Source organism: Daktulosphaira vitifoliae, unplaced genomic scaffold (genome assembly GCF_025091365.1).
Source record: "Daktulosphaira vitifoliae isolate Bord-2020 unplaced genomic scaffold, ASM2509136v1 Scaffold_1, whole genome shotgun sequence".
Taxonomy (NCBI): domain Eukaryota; kingdom Metazoa; phylum Arthropoda; class Insecta; order Hemiptera; family Phylloxeridae; genus Daktulosphaira; species Daktulosphaira vitifoliae.
In genome coordinates, this window is record NW_026099572.1 from 58152318 (window position 1) to 58170738 (window position 18421).

General features: G+C 28.3%; 1 long non-coding RNA gene across 1 annotated transcript; it reads right to left on the minus strand.

Moving 5' to 3' along the window:
- Positions 1-1679: 1679 nt before the first annotated feature.
- Positions 1680-16666, minus strand: LOC126895312 (uncharacterized). Its single transcript, XR_007701632.1, has 4 exons — positions 16237-16666; positions 12345-12497; positions 3755-3793; positions 1680-1772 (listed from the first exon to the last, which is right to left on the minus strand). It is a non-coding gene; the product is annotated as an uncharacterized LOC126895312 (long non-coding RNA).
- Between the last annotated feature and the right edge of the window lie 1755 nt (positions 16667-18421).

Here is an 18421-nt window from a genome sequence, read left to right on the forward strand (position 1 = left end):
TTTTCACCATGAAGACAAGTCCAGAGGTCAAATTTTTTTTTTTTAAATTAAAGTATATTACATTAGCTTTAATTTAAGATATATATAAAAGTATCAGACCTTCCGGAACATTTTCAAAAGTTAAGTTGAAAAAGTTCTACTTTCTATATGCATTTTTTATATTTGAAGCCCCCCCATATATAGGGAAATAGTCTGATTTAAAAAAAAAGTATATCCAATGAAAGATGTATATAAATACTACTTCTCATGAAAAAATTGTATTGATCCATACATTTTTTAAAAAGTTATAGCACTTTAAAGTAAAAAATGTAAATTATAAAATCGAAAATTTTCACACAAAAATAGCATTCGGTAGCCGTTTTCACCATGAAGACAAGTCCAGAGGTCAAATTTTTTTTTTTCAAATTAAAGTACATTACATTAGCTTTAATTTAAGATATATATAAAAGTGTCAGACCTTCCGGAACATTTTCAAAAGTTAAGTTGAAAAAGTTAATTTTTTGTGAAAAAGTTGTCATTTTAAATCCCCCCCTGTGGGCAGATAAAGGGTCAAATTTACAAAAAAAAAAAATCATATGATAGGTAAAGACATCAAGCATCTATAAAAAAAAAATTATAGTGATATGTTCATTTTTGAAAAAGTTACGGCATATTTTAGTAAAAAAAATTGAAAAACTTTCGAAAATTAGCGATTTTTAAATTTGTAATTTTTTTGGAGGTTTCCCCCATTTACGGGGAACGAGGGAAATTTTTTCAATTTTGAAGGGTAATGTCTTCGACTAGNCGAACGGGGGAATTTTTTTCAATTTTTAAGGGTAATGTCTTCGACTAGATACGATTTGTGATCTTTTGACGTATCGTTGAAAGAAATCCGTTCGGTGAGAGCTGAGAAAAAGTGGTAACAGACACACAAAAAAAAAAATAAAACACATCATAGTAAAACTAATACCTTCTCAGCTTCGCATCGAAGCTAAAAAAATGTGTAAATATGAACAATATAACAAAAATAGTAAAGGTAGAGTTCATTTAGTCGGAGTAAATATTTCGTGAACGGCATCTTTTAATATGTAGCAATACTTAATAGTCTTTTAAATTAGATTTTAAAGATTATATTTTAATGGTGTTTTTGTTTACTTTAAATATTGTCTTAACCTTGTATTAATTCGCAATTAATCATGTATCTTAAAATATAAAGGGTACATGATCACGAATAAAATGATCAATACTCATAGTGAATGTTACATTGTAGTTTTACTTTGACTCTTCCTATTGGTACTCTTCCGACTGGCTGAAACTGAACTTAAAAACTTGGTTCATCACAAATATAGTAAAATTTTCAGGTTACAATCACTTAGGAGATGTTGGAAAAATGTTAATTTTTATTATATTCATTGACAATTTTTAATTTTTAATTTTGTATTATTATTATTATCATTACATCGATAATTTTTACTTTTAATTTATTGACAATTGTTTTACTTTTATATTTTATATAGTAACTAATTTTATTTTATTTATAATTAAATATTTATTTTAATATGAAACTTGTGTAATGATTACAATACTTGAATAATTAAAAAATCCTATTAATGACCTCTTGACAGTACAACTAGAAAATCAAATTAAAATGAAATTATAGTTCGGCGATAAATTGATCTACGGTCTACGATTTAAGCGGTGTAAAATTAATTTACGCAGTGAATAGTCAAACTTATAATTATCAACGCGATTAATTGACAGCAGTTCTCGCCTAATAATGTTACGAATATTATCTAAAAAAAAAAAATGCATGCGATATTTATAATATTAGTTATATTATTATATTTATTATACTATTTGACTTATTGAAATTAATTTATTAATTTTTCTTTCTCTTAAAGGTTACAAAAAACCTTTAATGTGATGAAGGATCGTTAGGCGGTATAATGGCATCTCAGGAAAATTCTGTTATGAAGGTTTTTTTTTTAGAAGTATAAAAAACCGTCCTATAACAGTTGCCTAAGATGCTTTACTCATTATATTTAATTAAAAAAAATACTAAAAATGGGGTTTTATTTCATTTATATAAAACAATATGGCTGTTGTTAGCTTTCACTAATTTTGACCCAAAATATTTACAACATAATATGTTATGAATGTGTTGAAACTTTCATGGATTGTCATATTATTTGAAAAGCTTGAGGATTTATCCATGTTTGCAGTTGATTGCTGATATTTCGGACTCATTGCAGAGTCCATCTTCGGAGCCATAGTTACTGCTCGGTGGCTGAAACTATACTGGCGTCTTATCTTGTTATCAGTCTGTTTTTATACGTTGGTTGTTTATCATATCTGTTAATGACTCATGTTGTTTATGATATCTTGTTTTTGCTGATGTTTTTGTTGACGACTTTGTTTCTTCTGTTTCCATAGTGAACTGTATGTTGGTGTGTGTGCTGTTTAAATGTTGCAGGAAAGATTGTAGTTTGTCCGCGCCGTGTTGCCATAAAACGAATGTGTCATCTACATATCGCAACCACATTTTTGGTTTTTGCGTATACGTGTTCATTGCTTCCACTTCAAACCATTCCATGAATATGTTGGCGATTACTGGTGCTAGTCTTGATCCCATTGCCATTCCATCAGTTTGTTCATAGATGTTGTCTTGGTATGTGAAAACTGTTATTTTGGTGCATAATTCCAGTAAACTATGTAGTTTTTCGTCTAACCATTGTTGTTATTTTATGATATTCAGTGTGTCCTCTACTGGTACCATTGTGAATAACGAGATTACGTCAAAGCTGACCAGAACGTCTCCGTCTTCCCAGTTGGTTTGTTGCAATTTTCCACAAAATCAGTCGAGTTTTTTTCATAGTAAGATGTTTTTCCTGTGTAAGTTTTCAAAATTTGTGCTAAGTGACCTTCCAGGTTATATTTCAGCGAGTTTATGGCACTGACTATTGGTCTGAGTGGCACATCATTCTTGTGTATTTTTGAGACTCCGTAAATTCTTGGTAGTCTTGGAACCGTCACTAATAGTTGTTTTCGTTCTTTTTCGTCTAGTATTGCTTTCTTTGTTTCATCATTGATTAGTTTGATTATTCGGTTTAGCGTGATTTCTTTTTCGTTGTTTTCAAGTTGGTACAGTGAGTTTTCTATACTGCTTATAATGTCTTCCTTTGGAATTTTCTTTGGAACTAACGAAAAGGTAAAACCTTTTTCCAAAGTGGTTAATTCAGCGTTGGTAAGTTCCTTGTCAGTTAGATTGACCAACGTATAAAAACAGACTAATAACAAGATATTCCGCCTGATAGTTTCAACCACCGAGCAGTAACTATGGCTCCGAAGATGGACTCTGCAACGAGTCCGAAACGTCAGCAATCAACTGCAAACATGGATAAATCCTTAAGTTTTTCAAATAACATAATATGTTGTAAATTGTGATGCAAATTACACATTATGTAATTTACATCAAACCGATTGTTCTTCGATAGTGCGTTCATGTTACGATAGAAAAGCGTAATATATTGAGATTGGATTTAATAAAAATGGTCTTGGAGATTTGAAATCAATGATCATACTAATACATCATAAATATAAATAATAAATATAACGTATTTTTTAATTAAATTTTTAAAACACTTTAAAAAAATGTAAAAAATGACATTTTTGTTAATTGCTTCTTTTACAATATTAAAAATTAATTTGTGTTTTTGAACAATAATATAAAAATATAAATTTTTGTTTTTTTTAAATCTTATATGCTATACTTTACCCCGATAATTTTCCTCTTCAGAACTTGAGTAATCCGAATCTATCAATGTACAAAAAAATTACGAAGATAGTAATATATTATAAATATTATTTACATTTTTAGAATGTTTAAAATATTAGTTATGTTTTGATAAAAACATGTTTAAAAAATTAATTTTGATAATATTTTTAAAAAAATTATGAAAAAGTATTTAGAGAATTCAACTGACTTTAATTTTTGACACATTAAATAAACCCTACTGTAAAAATTGTATTTTTATGAAATTATACGTCGCTAATACTCCGAGTAATACGAACCATAGTGAGTGAATTTATAAAATACATAAAAAGCATATTATGCACCTGCATTCATTGAAAACATAACGATATAGAATTACGGGGATTACAAGAACTGATAATTTTCCGACATTTTAAAAAAATCCTCTGAATGCATCGACTCTGACAACAATTACTGCGAATACCTGATTACAAAAATTTAGATTTTACTACGATAATAATTATTCCAAATAGAACAATTAATTGATTGCTCCGAATATCGATTATTCGCGAAATCGATTAATAAAATTATCAAATAATAGTAATAATAATAATCGTAGCAATATAAATAATTAACATAAAAAGTGTTATAATTGTTTACTGTCTATTAACAAATAATTATTATAATAAAGGCCATCAAAATGTATTTGACTTTTGAATCATTAAGTATTTTATGTTAAGGAAGAGGTCTTTAAACTAAAACAACCCCAGTTATATAATGGTGTGAGCCTTTAAAAAATAATTTTTTTTTATTAAAAGGGAGAATAGAGCGATTTTAATATTCGGAATTAAAATCTTTTTCGCTTCTCCTTATTAGCACTTATTATTATAACATTTAACATTTTATTAATTATCGTGTTCTCATTTATTAATTGGTAAAAAAAAATATAGGGGTGGTGTTACTAATGATAGGTTTCAGCATTATACAGATATTTTGTAAAGGTATTCAGTATTCTATTTTCTAAAACTCTCATTCCAATTAGTTTTGTATAAAATCAAAGAGAAATATATGACTAAGTCTCATTATATTGTAAAAAAGTGGGCAAGTCAACGATATTAATTGAATCCAGTCTGAATTTGATATTTTAATTGGTCCTAAATCGGAAAGACTTGAGGGATCTTAGTCTTTTAAAATTCTGCCATAAACCCCCAAAAATAAAATAGTTTATATTTCTTGTTGTATAGAACAATTTTTTAAAGAAAATAATAAATAATAAAATTAGATCTCCCAATTATTTTGTTGCAATACAGCTACACTCTAGTGTCTAGAGTCTAGTCAATTTAAGTGGACACAAGATATTTAACATTAGACTAATAAACTAATTGTTCAAGATTATGAAAACGGTTGAAATATTTTTTTATTTGTATGAGTATTACCTGATGTTTTGTCAATTGTACGTATAGAGTTAAATGTTTTAATATTTAGTTAAATATTTATGACAATATCACTTTTCTTTTTATAATTAATAATAAGTTTGTATTTATTTGAAAAAACGATATGAGAATTGAAATAGGGCGAAATAGTGATCTAATATATTAAAATTATTATATTAATTACACGTAATGCATTGTAAAATATTGTTGATACATGCTCACCACCGGGCTCCTACTAAAACGGTTGGCTCGTATGACTAATAGTAACACTAACAAGGGATTTGAATGATAGATTTCTAACCATATAAAAGGAGAAAGAAGATTACTATTCATATAATTAGTATGTTTTTTAAATAATATAATTTTACATACAGTGAGACAATAATAATTTATAATTTCAATCTTATGTTAGTCGCCCCCACTAAATATCAAATTATAATANGCGGAAAATGTTTGACGTTAGTTGGATCCATAGTTTATTAAATAATAAAATTGACTGTCCAGAAATTCTTGATATTATTCCTTTTAATGTTCCTTCAGTCCATTTACGGTCTCAAACGATGTTTTATGTTTCTTCTGTCCAACAGAACTATAATCTTTTTGCTCCGGTCAATCGTATGTTATTAGAATGTAATGAAGTTTGTCATAAAGTGGACTTCTTTTTTAATTCTTTAGATATAATAAAGAGATCGATTATATAGTTAAGAATCTTTACTTATATTGTTTGTTTTTATAATTAATTGTATGCTATAAATTTATTGATGTCTAGTTTAAGTTTTATTAACTGTACTCTTGCCCTTTGGGGCGTTAATTTAGTAAATAAATAAAAAATAAAAATAAAATAATCATAATTATAGAACAAAGGCACACATATAAATTACGACAATTAAAAAAAAAGGACACTCCGTCCTGGTCTTCTTGAGTTATTTTGTCATCATAAGACACATTACGGTTTTCTCTCTGCCTGACAATTGAGTCTCACCAATTGAATTCTACATATCCAATATCAATATTCCAGTGTGTTTATTTACATACAAAAACAGTATGCTACTGCATATGTTTCCTAGACCCTCTGAAACTGGAGAATATGCAATGGTCCAGAGGCCACAATGATCCTACACAAACACACCAACAAAAAAAAAAACACACTGAAAATAACGTACGACAAAATTAAGTATACACCAATACACCATGACCACTCTAAACAATTGTGCGGCAATGTTATCCAATACTTCAGGCAACTGGACACACGGACCGCTTTACACCAGCCATAAACTTTAAGAGTGTTTTAAATATTTGTTCCGGCAGATAAACCGGCCATCAGCTGACTGCGTGTTGTTACGGAACTTGTTCAAACAATACATAAAAAATGTATACGATTCCTGTTCAATTCATAGGTCATAAGTGCTGTTTATACGATAAATAAAATGAAAAAATATAGCATACGTGATTTTATTTTGAAAATATGAATGTGTGTACCACAACAATATTCAGCTTTCTAAAAAAACTTCATTTTGAATATATAGTAACATATTTGTATTTACAGAATACACGTTAATCTAACGTCATAAAAATAATTTCAAAATAGTGATGATTTAATAGGAACTCAGGAGAACCGCATTAATTTTAGGTTTTTTTTTTTCGCCGATTACTAAGGAAATCACCTCAGTGGTCATTAGGAAAAATTGCCTGCAGGACTTCCAAGATACTAATCGAGATCGATTAAATCTTGTTCAAGCTTAACTCAATCAAACAAGGATCATTTTGTAACCAATAGCAACTAATGAAATCATTTATGGTTATGGTAACCTATGGTATGTAAATGTCAGAGAATTATCAGATGCTTTAAAACAACTATCATTGAAAAAATTCCGAAACACCCGACAAGCTGTTTTTGAAGGAACGGAAAATACGTAAATATTCAGCGGTTTGTGTCGTTTTCGAGACGATTCATATATCTCTTGAAATATTTTAGGACTATACTAAAACACATTATAATAATGTTTTGATGTCTTTTCATAAGACTATAAAAAAATTAAACACAAAATTTTTTATTTATATATAATGTGTTTCTTTATTTAATACATTATAAATGTATTTACTATATAACACAACAGCTATCAAAAAAAAATTACAACTATTCAATACAAATTGTAAATTCTCTATTTTATAAAACATAATAATTTTATTTATATTCCCGTATTTATCTATATAAATATTTGTGCGCATCATGATTATTTTAATGCGTATATACAAAATAGTATCCAAACAAAAAATATGCGCATAGACAAAAAATAAAACCTTATAACTCGGTCAAAAACCAACAGATTTTACGAAATGTTCAGGGTACTATTGCAATGTTTCTATGCAAGTCTAGTAAACATTTTAGGTTTTAAATCGAAAAACGGTGGTAACAATGAGTGGTTTTACCAATTTTTTTAAACATTCACGGTGTGCTAAAAACATGTATTTCAATTTCGCGAATAACTTTCCAAAAAAATAATATCACTGAGCTCTTTCATTAAAAAAACAGCGTTAAGATATTATTTAGCATTGGCTATTTTTTTAATGGGTTATTATATAACAAGATTGTAAAAAAAATTATTTCTAGAGCTTCTAGATATAATTTTTATTGTGGTATTATAGGGGGTAATTACCTCTAGAATAGAGATAGTTTTCAGGAGTAACTTTTAAAATTTAAATGGGAACCTATAATAATTTTTATAATTAATATTCCAAAGTTATGGAAAAGTTAAGGTTGTTTAAGGTTATCCTTAAAAAACTTTAAAAATAATTTTTTACAGTTAGTCTATAATTTCTTTAGTTCACAATAATAAAATAAACTCAACTGCAGCAAAACGATATCGTTCGGAAATAATCTCATTGTATACGCTTCTACCTTAACAATATCAATGCATGTATGTATTTATTAAATAATAACAAAAGCCTAATAGAGCATATTAGTATAAGAATATTAATAATTCACACTATATTTACTAATGTATTTGACAGATTTAAAAATATCTCCATCTACCATATTATAATACCACAATAAAATGTCGATATTGCTTAAAGCGATGAAAACAATTATTTTTTAAAAAACAAAAAAAACAGTTTTGTGGCTACTAATAGTTGGAACTATAAAATACTATTCAGTTGATAATATTAGACAAAAATACCTCAATGATAGTCTGATTTAATAAGAATAATACCCAAAATTTTCGTTAATAAATGATAATTTCATTACAATGTAGTCAATTAAATTGTATTTATTTATATGATTATTGTAAATATTAAATTTATTGAAAACAAAAATTATTTTTAAGGGTAGTTTTTAGGGATAACTTTTAACGTTGAAATGATAACCTATTATTATTTTTATGGTATTAGAATAGAATAAATAAAATTTTTAGTTATAGGCGAGAGGTAGTAGACATAATAGATTTTATTAGTGAATTATAGTAAACATAAAGCGTCGAAAACATTACCATATTCCTCACCTTTTATAAATATTTAAATGCTAATTTTTCAAAATAATATAAAAACGAGTTAGTTGTTATTTTGTTAATTCTCCATTGTATATAAAAACAGTAATAGATTCTCATTTAACTTTCGAATTTTACTCCTAAGAACAACCCTTAGAAGTAATATTTTTGCAGTAAGTATGATATTGTCATTACCTTACAATAATAAAATAAATATTATTCAGTACTTATAAATTGACTAAATTGTATCAGAGTGTTTAACTTGGGACAGTTAAATATTTTACCAATATTTCAAATTTAAGAGAACATGATATTGTTAACTATAAATTCAGACATTAAAAATTAAATCGTAATATAAATCTCTAATGTAAATTCAAAGTTTGATACATTTTTAATCATTTGATAACTAAACAAGTTATCTGTCACGTTATTTTTTTATTTATTTAATAAAATGTCATAGAGAATTATAGATATATTTACGAGAGTGTATTTTAGTGCTGTAAGAAATTTCTAGATACCATGTACATATATAATTTGCTTAAATTACCATTATTTTCTTTGATTATACTTCGGCATGTTGGACATGTTAATGCACCAGAACCTTCTAACCATTGGTCTATACATGATTTACAAAACTTATGATTACATGTAGTCACTTTAAAATCATCGTTTACTTCGTGTAAACAAATAGCGCAAATTTCAACATCTACGTAACAAAATAAAAAGTGAAATATTACTATATTAATATCAATATTGTAGACATATTAACTTTTAATGTTGAAATGATAACCTATTTATTATATTATTTTTATTGTATTAGAGTAGAATAGATAACATTTTTAGTAATCATAATCAATTATGAAATGTTATTTTTTGAGTTAATGTAGTTTTTAGTTAGGTGTGGGGTAGTATACGTCATAAATTTTTATTAGTGCGTTACAGTAAAAATAAAGCGTCGATAAACATTTAGTGTTTATCGGCTAAAGCGTTTGATACCAGCCGGACAGGTCTACCGATCGCTTTTAGTGTCAATAGTGTAGAGTCATCACCACTTAACTCTAGGCTGAACTCGTGTATGAGGGAGGAAAAAAAATAGATATAAAGTAAGATTAGGTACTTGGAATGTTGGAACATTAACTGGTAGAAGTAGAGAATTAGTAGAAATATTGAAGAGGAGAAAAGTTAACATCTGTTGTGTGCAGGAAACTAAGTGGAAAGGAGAGAAATCAGGTGAGGAGGGAAATAAGTGAGGGCTATAAAATAATATACTTAGGGAAGTATAGTACAAAAAATGGTATGGGAATAATAATGGATGAGGAAATGAAAAGTATAGTAGTAGAAGTAGTTAGATGACAGGATTATAGTTGTGAAATTTATATTCGAAGAAAAAGTACTGAGTGTAATAAGTGCCTATGCACCAAAAGTAGGATGTGATGAAATAGACAAGGAAGTGTTTTAGTGAGAGATGGATGAGGTGATGCAAAGGGTACCAGCAATGGGGATGCGGTGATAGATGGAGATTTGAATAGACATGTAGGTAATCAGAGGAGAGGATATGAAAGAGTACATGGAGGGTATTGTTTTAGTGGGAAGAATGAGGCTGGAGAAAGAATCCTAGATTTCGCAGTATCGTAAGATCTTACTGTGGTTAATACTTATTTTTGAAAGAGGAAGAACATTATATAACTTATAAGAGTGGGAGGAATAGATCACAGATTAATTATTTTATGTGGAAGAGAGATAGCGTAAAGTGAGTAAAGGATTATAAATTTATACCAGGCGAGAGTTTAAGTAAGTACATAGCATAGACTTATGGTAATGAAGTTTTGGTGTACCGGAAAAAGAATATACAAAAACATAAGGAACACGGGAGAAAAATCGAAAATCCGTTGGTGGAAATTGAAAGGGGAAAATGAAAAAGAGTTTGTCAAGACGGTAAAGGAGAGGACAGTGTGGAATGTCGATGGAAACAATAAATGATGTGTGGAACAGATTTGCTATTTGTGTAAAGAATACTGCAAAAGAGATTGTTGGTAAGAGTATGGCAGAAGAACAAAAGGAGAAAATATTGGATGGAGTATAAATGCTTGTGCAAAGAATCCAAGTGTGCTGTAAGGAAGACGAAGTTAAAGAGATATGATGAATTATATGATAGGTTAGGAACAAAGGAAGGTGAGAGAGAAATTTATAGACTTGCAAAAGTTAGAGAGAAAAATATTTAAGATTATCATTATATTAGGTGTATAAAAAGTGCTGATAATAGGGTACTATATAGTGATGATAATGTGAAAAAAGGTAGAAAGAGTATTTGAAAAATTACTGAATGAGGGTATCCAAAAGAGACGTTAGAGGATATTCTAAAGTGGGCATTAATGAGAAAAGGAGTCCCGAAAAGGTACAATAATATAATAGAGGATATGTATGATGGCACTTGTACTAGGGTAAAAAGTGTGGAAGGAGTAACAGAAGGTTTTAGGGTAAGAGTAGGAGTGCATCAGGGTTTTGCTTAAAACTCTTATTTATTTTCTATAATGATAAATTAAATTACTAGAAAATACAAGATATACAAGGAGAGGTTCCGTGATGCATGTTGCTCACTGATGATTTAGCGTTAATAGGAGAAAATAAGGATGGAATTATTCAAAGGCTATAAGTATGGAGATCAGATTTTGATTATAAGGGTTTAATAATAACTAGGACTAAAACAGAGTATAGTGAGTACGAGATAAAATAGTTGTTCTAAAACGCCATATATGTATGAACTATCCAGCTGCACATATAATTAATTTTTTTAACTTTCAATAAAAATAAAAAGTTTCTTAAATCAGCTCTTGAAAAAAAGGGTTTAAGAATAAGTAGGAATAAGACAGAGTATATAGAGTATGAGTTTGATAAAGGAGAACACAAGGTAGGTGAAATAAGGAGACCAGTGACAATAGGCGAGGACGTGATTGGAGAGGTGAAAAGTTTTGGGTATTTAGGATTAGTTGTGCAAAAGAGCGGTGGTATTGATAAGGATGTAAGGCACAGGATTAAGTGCGGGTGGTTGAAGTGGAGAGAAGCGTCTGGTGTCTTATGCAATAAAAGAATTCCAATGAGGCTGAAAGTTAAATTCTACAAGACTGTAATAAGGCCACCTATGATGTATGGTTTAGTGTTGGGCGGTTGACAAGAAAGTAGAGCAGAGAATGAGTGTAGCAGAGATGATGAGAATGCTTAAATGGATGAGTGGAGTGACTAGAGAAGATAAGATAAGAAATGAGCATATAAGAGGGAGTATAGGTGTAGCGTAAATCGTGAATGAGATGAGAGAAAATGGACTTAGATGATTAAAAGACTTAGATGGTTTGGTCATGTTATTAGGAGAGAAGAATCGGAAGCTATAAGAACAGTTGTAGAAATGAATGTTAAAGGTTGTAGAGGAAGACCAAAAAAGAGATGGACAGATGCTATTGAATGCGATATGAGGACAGCTGATGTGAGCGTAGAGGATGTGGAAGATCGTGTCTAGTGGAAGTTTAGGATAAGGGTGACCGACTCCAAGTAATTGAGATTACGGTGAGAAAGAAGAAGGTGATCCAACACAAATTTTTTAAATGTGATTAATAAAATATCATAGAGGATCATAAATGTATTTACAAGGGTGGATTTATGAGCTGTAAAAATTTTTAGATACCATTCACATATTTAATTTACCATTATTTTCTTTGATTAAATGTCGGCATGTTGGACATGTTCTTCCAATATCTAACCATTGATCTATACATATTTTACAAAATTCATGTTTACACGGTGCCACATAACGATCATTGCTTACTTCATCATAACAAATAGCGTAAATTTCAACATCTATGTAACAAAATAAAAAGTGAAATATTACAATACTAATAATAAATATTACACGTGGGTTGATTATTGATCTCCCAGTATAATTTATAATCCTTACCTTTAATTATTAAGGATTAGACACTAATTTTTTTAGAAATTTTTATTTAGAGATATATTATTTAATTAAAAAAATTCTATAAAATAATACTTTCATCATGAACCTCTTAATTAATCGAAAAATAAAAATAACACTAATTATTTATCAACAATAATATATTTTCATATGCGCCCCTTATAAGGATGTCAACTTTATTTTTTCAAATAGCAACATACATAATTAATTAGCTTAAATATTAGATAACTGTCTAATTAAGAAAATGAATGATTGATAATAACTTTTGGACTAATATTTCAAAAGTTATTATTTCAATACTTTGGCGGAAGGAGAAGTTAAGTAAAAAAACTGTGGTATAATCGAGTTTTTAAGATTGCAGATAGTTTGAAATAGCTGAGAAATAACTGAAAATTTCAAGAAATATAAATGATGTTAAAAAAATTTCAAAAGATTCATTGATTCATCTGAACCATGAAAATATAGTGATTCTAGTAAAACGATGTACCAGTCACAGTTCTATCATTAAACTAAGAATCAAAATTTTTTCTTAATGCAGTATCCTTACTATTTCATCTAGTAGCTCTTAGCTTTTAATTTTTTCTCAATTTTTCTTGTCCAGTGTATTATTTAGCACAAGATAACGGACGCTATTCTTGAGCACACTCGAATTAAGTTGCCTCACATCGGACCATTGGGTTTACTTGCCCATATACTGATTAGATATTGGCCTCTAAACGTACGAAGCTTGGCTAGATGCGTTGTTCATAAATGTATTACATACTTTAAGGCGAGGCCTACATCTCGGTAACCCTTCATGGATAATTAGCAAGGGTAAATCAGATGCGTCCATTTTCCAGATATGGAGTGGACTTTGCTGGACCTATTTGCGTTCATAATGGTTTGCATAAGATAGTTTTGACCAAGGCTTATATTGCTGTTTTTATGTTTCTACGTTAAAGCTATTCGCTTGGAATTGGTCAGCAGCCTAAGCGCTGACGCGTTTTTAGCAGCTTTAAGAATATTTATGGTACGACGTATTACATATATTCAAACAATGGGACTAATTTCATGGGAGCTCATAGAGAGTGAAGGACATTGTATGCAAATAGTTCTACCGGAAGAACTATCCAACAAATCCTGACTGACGAGGAGATTACTTGGGACTTCAACCCACCCGGTGTTCCAAATTTTGGTGGATTATGGGAGGCTGAGGTGAAGTCCGCTAAACATCACTTTGTGCGGTGTATTAAATCAGCATATTTATTCTTTGAGGAGCTGAACACTGTTATAAATTAAATAGGGACTTGCTTGAATTCTATACTTCTATATCCGTGTGCAAACGATCCAAGTGATATCGAAGCTCTCACTACAGCGTACTTCCTAATTGGGGTGGCTTTTGAATCTTCCACCCGAGATAATTTACACAGAAATTCCAAATAACTGACTAAAAAGATGGCATCTACAATATTACTATCTAATAAAAGTTGTATCAAGAATTTAGGAGGCGTTGGTCCAAAGAGTATTTATCTGAATTTCACATGCGTTACAAATGGACCAAGCAAACTGATTCAATTAAAGTGGTCACTCATGGAATTATTCATGATGCAAATCAGCTTCCTATTAAATGGGCTTCAGCAAGGGTGATCGATACGCACCCTGGAAGCGATAATGTTGTTCGGGTCATCTCATTTAGGACCTCTGGTGAAACCTTATTGCAAAGGCCAGTGAACAAATTTTCGCCATTACCAATGCCAGATGATGGTGAAGAAATTTCTTTACCGAGAAGAGGATGTTAGGGCGTGGATAAGGTAGTGCTTCGCTCTATGTGCTACAATAATACTTGCTCGCAACGATGCTCACACCTTCCTATCCTTATTAGGTTATTTTCGTTGTTATTTTTTTTAATTTTAAGAAACCAAAAAATTTTTCTATTCAATATGTTTGTGTTTTCTTTCTATATAATCTGTGTTATGAGTATAAAGGATTTTATTAAAAGAAGCATTGTTACATATTGGGCAATCGAAGTTCTAATGAATGTGAATCAATCAATTGTTTATAATTAGATAAGAGATTATGTTAAATAGTAAGTTCAGTTCCTATCTTTATTATTTATCATTATACTGTGTAATAGTTGAACTAAATTTATTTTACTTATATATTATTAAATTTCTTCTCTTTCTATTCCTAAAAATACAGTCCGCCACATAAAAAAAGGTGCGACACCTTATCTGCCCGCGTCCTAACAGGCTACGTTAAGCCCAAGCATAGCAATTCTAGAAAACCCAGGCGGAAATCTCCATATGTGTACTCCACCAATTTATGCCTGTCCTTATCCTTAATTATTAAGAGTTAGACACTAATTTTCTCAAACATTTTTGTTGGTTTCAAAATCGCCCATCTAACCATGTCAATTTTAAAACAAGCAATAATCAATTATATTTTTTTTCGTGGTAAAATAATAATTGATAATGATTATATTTTATGCTAAGATTTACTGATAATACTGATTAATATTTTTGTGAATTTAAAAGTAAAGTTTTTATATTGAATAAAGAGTGCAGTAAAAAAAATAATGTTTGGTTTTTATTTCAATGTTTCTTTCAAAACTAACTATATCACATAGTCAATTACAAAACCAGCCATGTATATAGAAAAAAAACCCAGCACAGGGGGGTTGAAGCACAGTGGTGATGTGGCATAGTTGGATCAAGTATAATAATATCTGACAGTAATTAAAATCACTACAAAAAAAAACACTTCGATGCAAATCTTTAGATAGTGTTTAATTTTAAAAAATTGGTGGATTATTCCAAAAGCTACATAATTTACTAGTTCCTTATTAATATCCTGATTAAGATAAAGTATGTCGAATGAAAAAGGGATTATTAAAAAATAGTATTTCTCATAGAAAAATTATGTTGATTCATACACTTTTCAATAAGTTATAACATTATAAAGTTAAAAAAGTAAAAAATAAAAACGAGAATTTTCACACAATAATAGCATTCGGTAGCCATTTTCACCATGAAGACAAAATAAAGTCCGAAATTTTTTTTTTTGATAATAAAGTACATTACATTAGCTTTAATTTAAGTATATATAAAATTGTTCGACTTTCCAGAACACTTTCAAAAGTTAAGTTGAAAAAGTAAATTTTTTGTGAAAAAGTTGTCATTTTAAATCCCCCCTGTGGGCAGGTTAAGTGTCGAATTTACAAAAAAAATATCCTAAATGATAGGTAAAGACATCAAGCATTTATAAAAAAAAATTGTATTGATTTTTTCATTTTTGAAAATTATGGCTGTTTTAAGTAAAAAAAATTGAAAAAATTAGCGATTTTAAAATTTGTAATTTTTTTGGAAGTTTCCCCCATTTACGGGGAACGAGGAAAATATTTTCAATTTTTAAGGGTAATGGTTTGATTAGATACAATTTGTGATTTTTTGATGTATTAAATAATGTTGCTTTTATAAAAAGATACGAATACTTTAAGTCCATTAAGATAAAAATTAATTTCATTTCATTTTGAATATAGATTTTAGCTTTAATACTGAGAAGGTATTGTTTTATATTTTGTGTTTTTTTTTTTATAGTAATTGACAAAAATATTAACGTCTAAGATCAACTTAAGCTTATTATAATTACCTTTTTTAGAACTTTGTTGTTCTATTTTTTCTTTTTTACAATGGCATACTGTAATAAAATAAAAAAACAGTTTTTATAATTACACTATATATAACTATATAACTACACTTATAAAAAAAACCCAGCACAGGGGGAACGAGGGAAATTTTTTCAATTTTTGAGGGTAATGTCTTCGACTAGATACGATTTGTGATCTTTTGACGTATTGTTGAAAGAAATCCGTTCGGTGAGAGCTGAGAAAAAGTGGTAACAGACACAAAAAAGAAAAAAGAAAAAAATAAACACATCTTAGTAAAACCAATACCTTCTCAGCTTCGCATCGAAGCTAAAACTAAAATTGTAAAAAAATATGAGAGTACACACAAACTTGTAGGTCCGTGTATGCACTTCCTACCAAATTATATTAATTCGGTTTCTTTACATAAATGTTTCCGCCCAAGTATTTTTGCCATTATTTGAATACCTATAATATATTGTATATATATATAGTAGGTCCTACTAGTCTATCTTTATAAATTTTCAAAGAGTCCTGTCTCTCTGGCGAAATTAAGTAACTCTTTAGATTTTAAGGTTTTGATATATTTTTTTTTTAAGAACATTTTATGTTATTGTATAATTTCTTTAACTATTTATGATTTTACTATCTCTCAACCTATGATCTTAATATACTCGTCATTATCGTAGTATGGGATAATATTAGGCTGTTCGTATCCAGAATAATGGTATTTTATTTAACTTTTTCGTTTAAGAAAATGAACACTTCTATTTATATTCATAAAAAAAAATGATTCTTTTCAGCCAAAAATTTTTAATAAAGAATTCAGAGAAATATTTTACAAACGTATACTGTTTAACTATATTATATTACACACATTATAGCCATAATCAAATATTAGTTCTATTTAAACCAATAATATTAGTCACTCTAAATTAATTTTCTTTGAGAAGAAATCTATAAATTTTATTTGTCATATTTTTACATTAATCTAAGTGTAAAAAAGTATATTAACGATATATAAAATGATGAATTTGTCTTCATGGTGAAAATGGCTAGCATATTCAAAAATAGGCTATTTTTTTGTTATAATTCTTGGTTTTGTATTTTATGTTATTTTAAAATACCTTACAAAGGTATTTCATTTTTGAGTTAGAAAAATAATTTTAATTCATTTGATTTTTATCTCATTTAGAATTAGAAATCATGTTTAAACGACCAATAAAATAGATGAAAAATAATATTTTGCACTGATTGTTTTTAATGTAATAAAAGCAATTTTCTTTTTTTTGTTTTAATTATTTCTTTATTTGTTTTTAATTTATTTTTTATTTGTAACATCAAAATTCAGAAGTGATAGAGTAATTCTAATTTTATATTTGAAAACAATGCGAAAAGTTAATTTAGAAAAGTATATTTTTGATTCCGACAAAAGTTCCACGTAGACAAATGTTATTATTTATAGGTAAAAAAAAAATTTTTATAAAGTATTGCATCATACCCTTTAATTTTTATAAATATTTATCATAGAAGTAACAAAATATACTACTTTATCATTTTTTATTATTTCTTCTTAAAAATTACAATATTAAATTATTAAATATTAATATCATACTATATTTAATTACTATTATTATTCATAATTTATACTTTTAAATCTAAGAACTATTAATCAGGATATAATTAAGGGAATAGGAGTTAAAGTTGCTTTTGTAAACACTATATACAGATTTGCATCAAAGCGTTTCTTATGAAAGTAATTTTAATCACTGTCAGATACATCTATAATTGTCTCAACTATGCCATGTCCATACTGTGCCGCAAATCCAACTGTGCAACTGTTTTTTATTTTAAATTCTTACTGTTATTAAAATTACATAAATACCTAAACGTACAACAATTATAATTTATAATTTTATTTTTTAAAGGGATACGATACTATTGTTTATTAGTTTAAATAGATTCTGAACACTTTTAGTATTAGTCGTAAAAAAAAAACATTGATATACTTTTATATACATATATTAGGATGTAATACTTTTTAAATATCCTTACATCAGAGGTAAACTATATCATGTTGTACTATAACTATCACAATAACATTTAAAAAATTTTTTTAGGGGATACTTTATTAGGAGAATAGTTTTCTATCACTGCAAATATGTAGTTAACTTTGTACTAGAAAGCTTG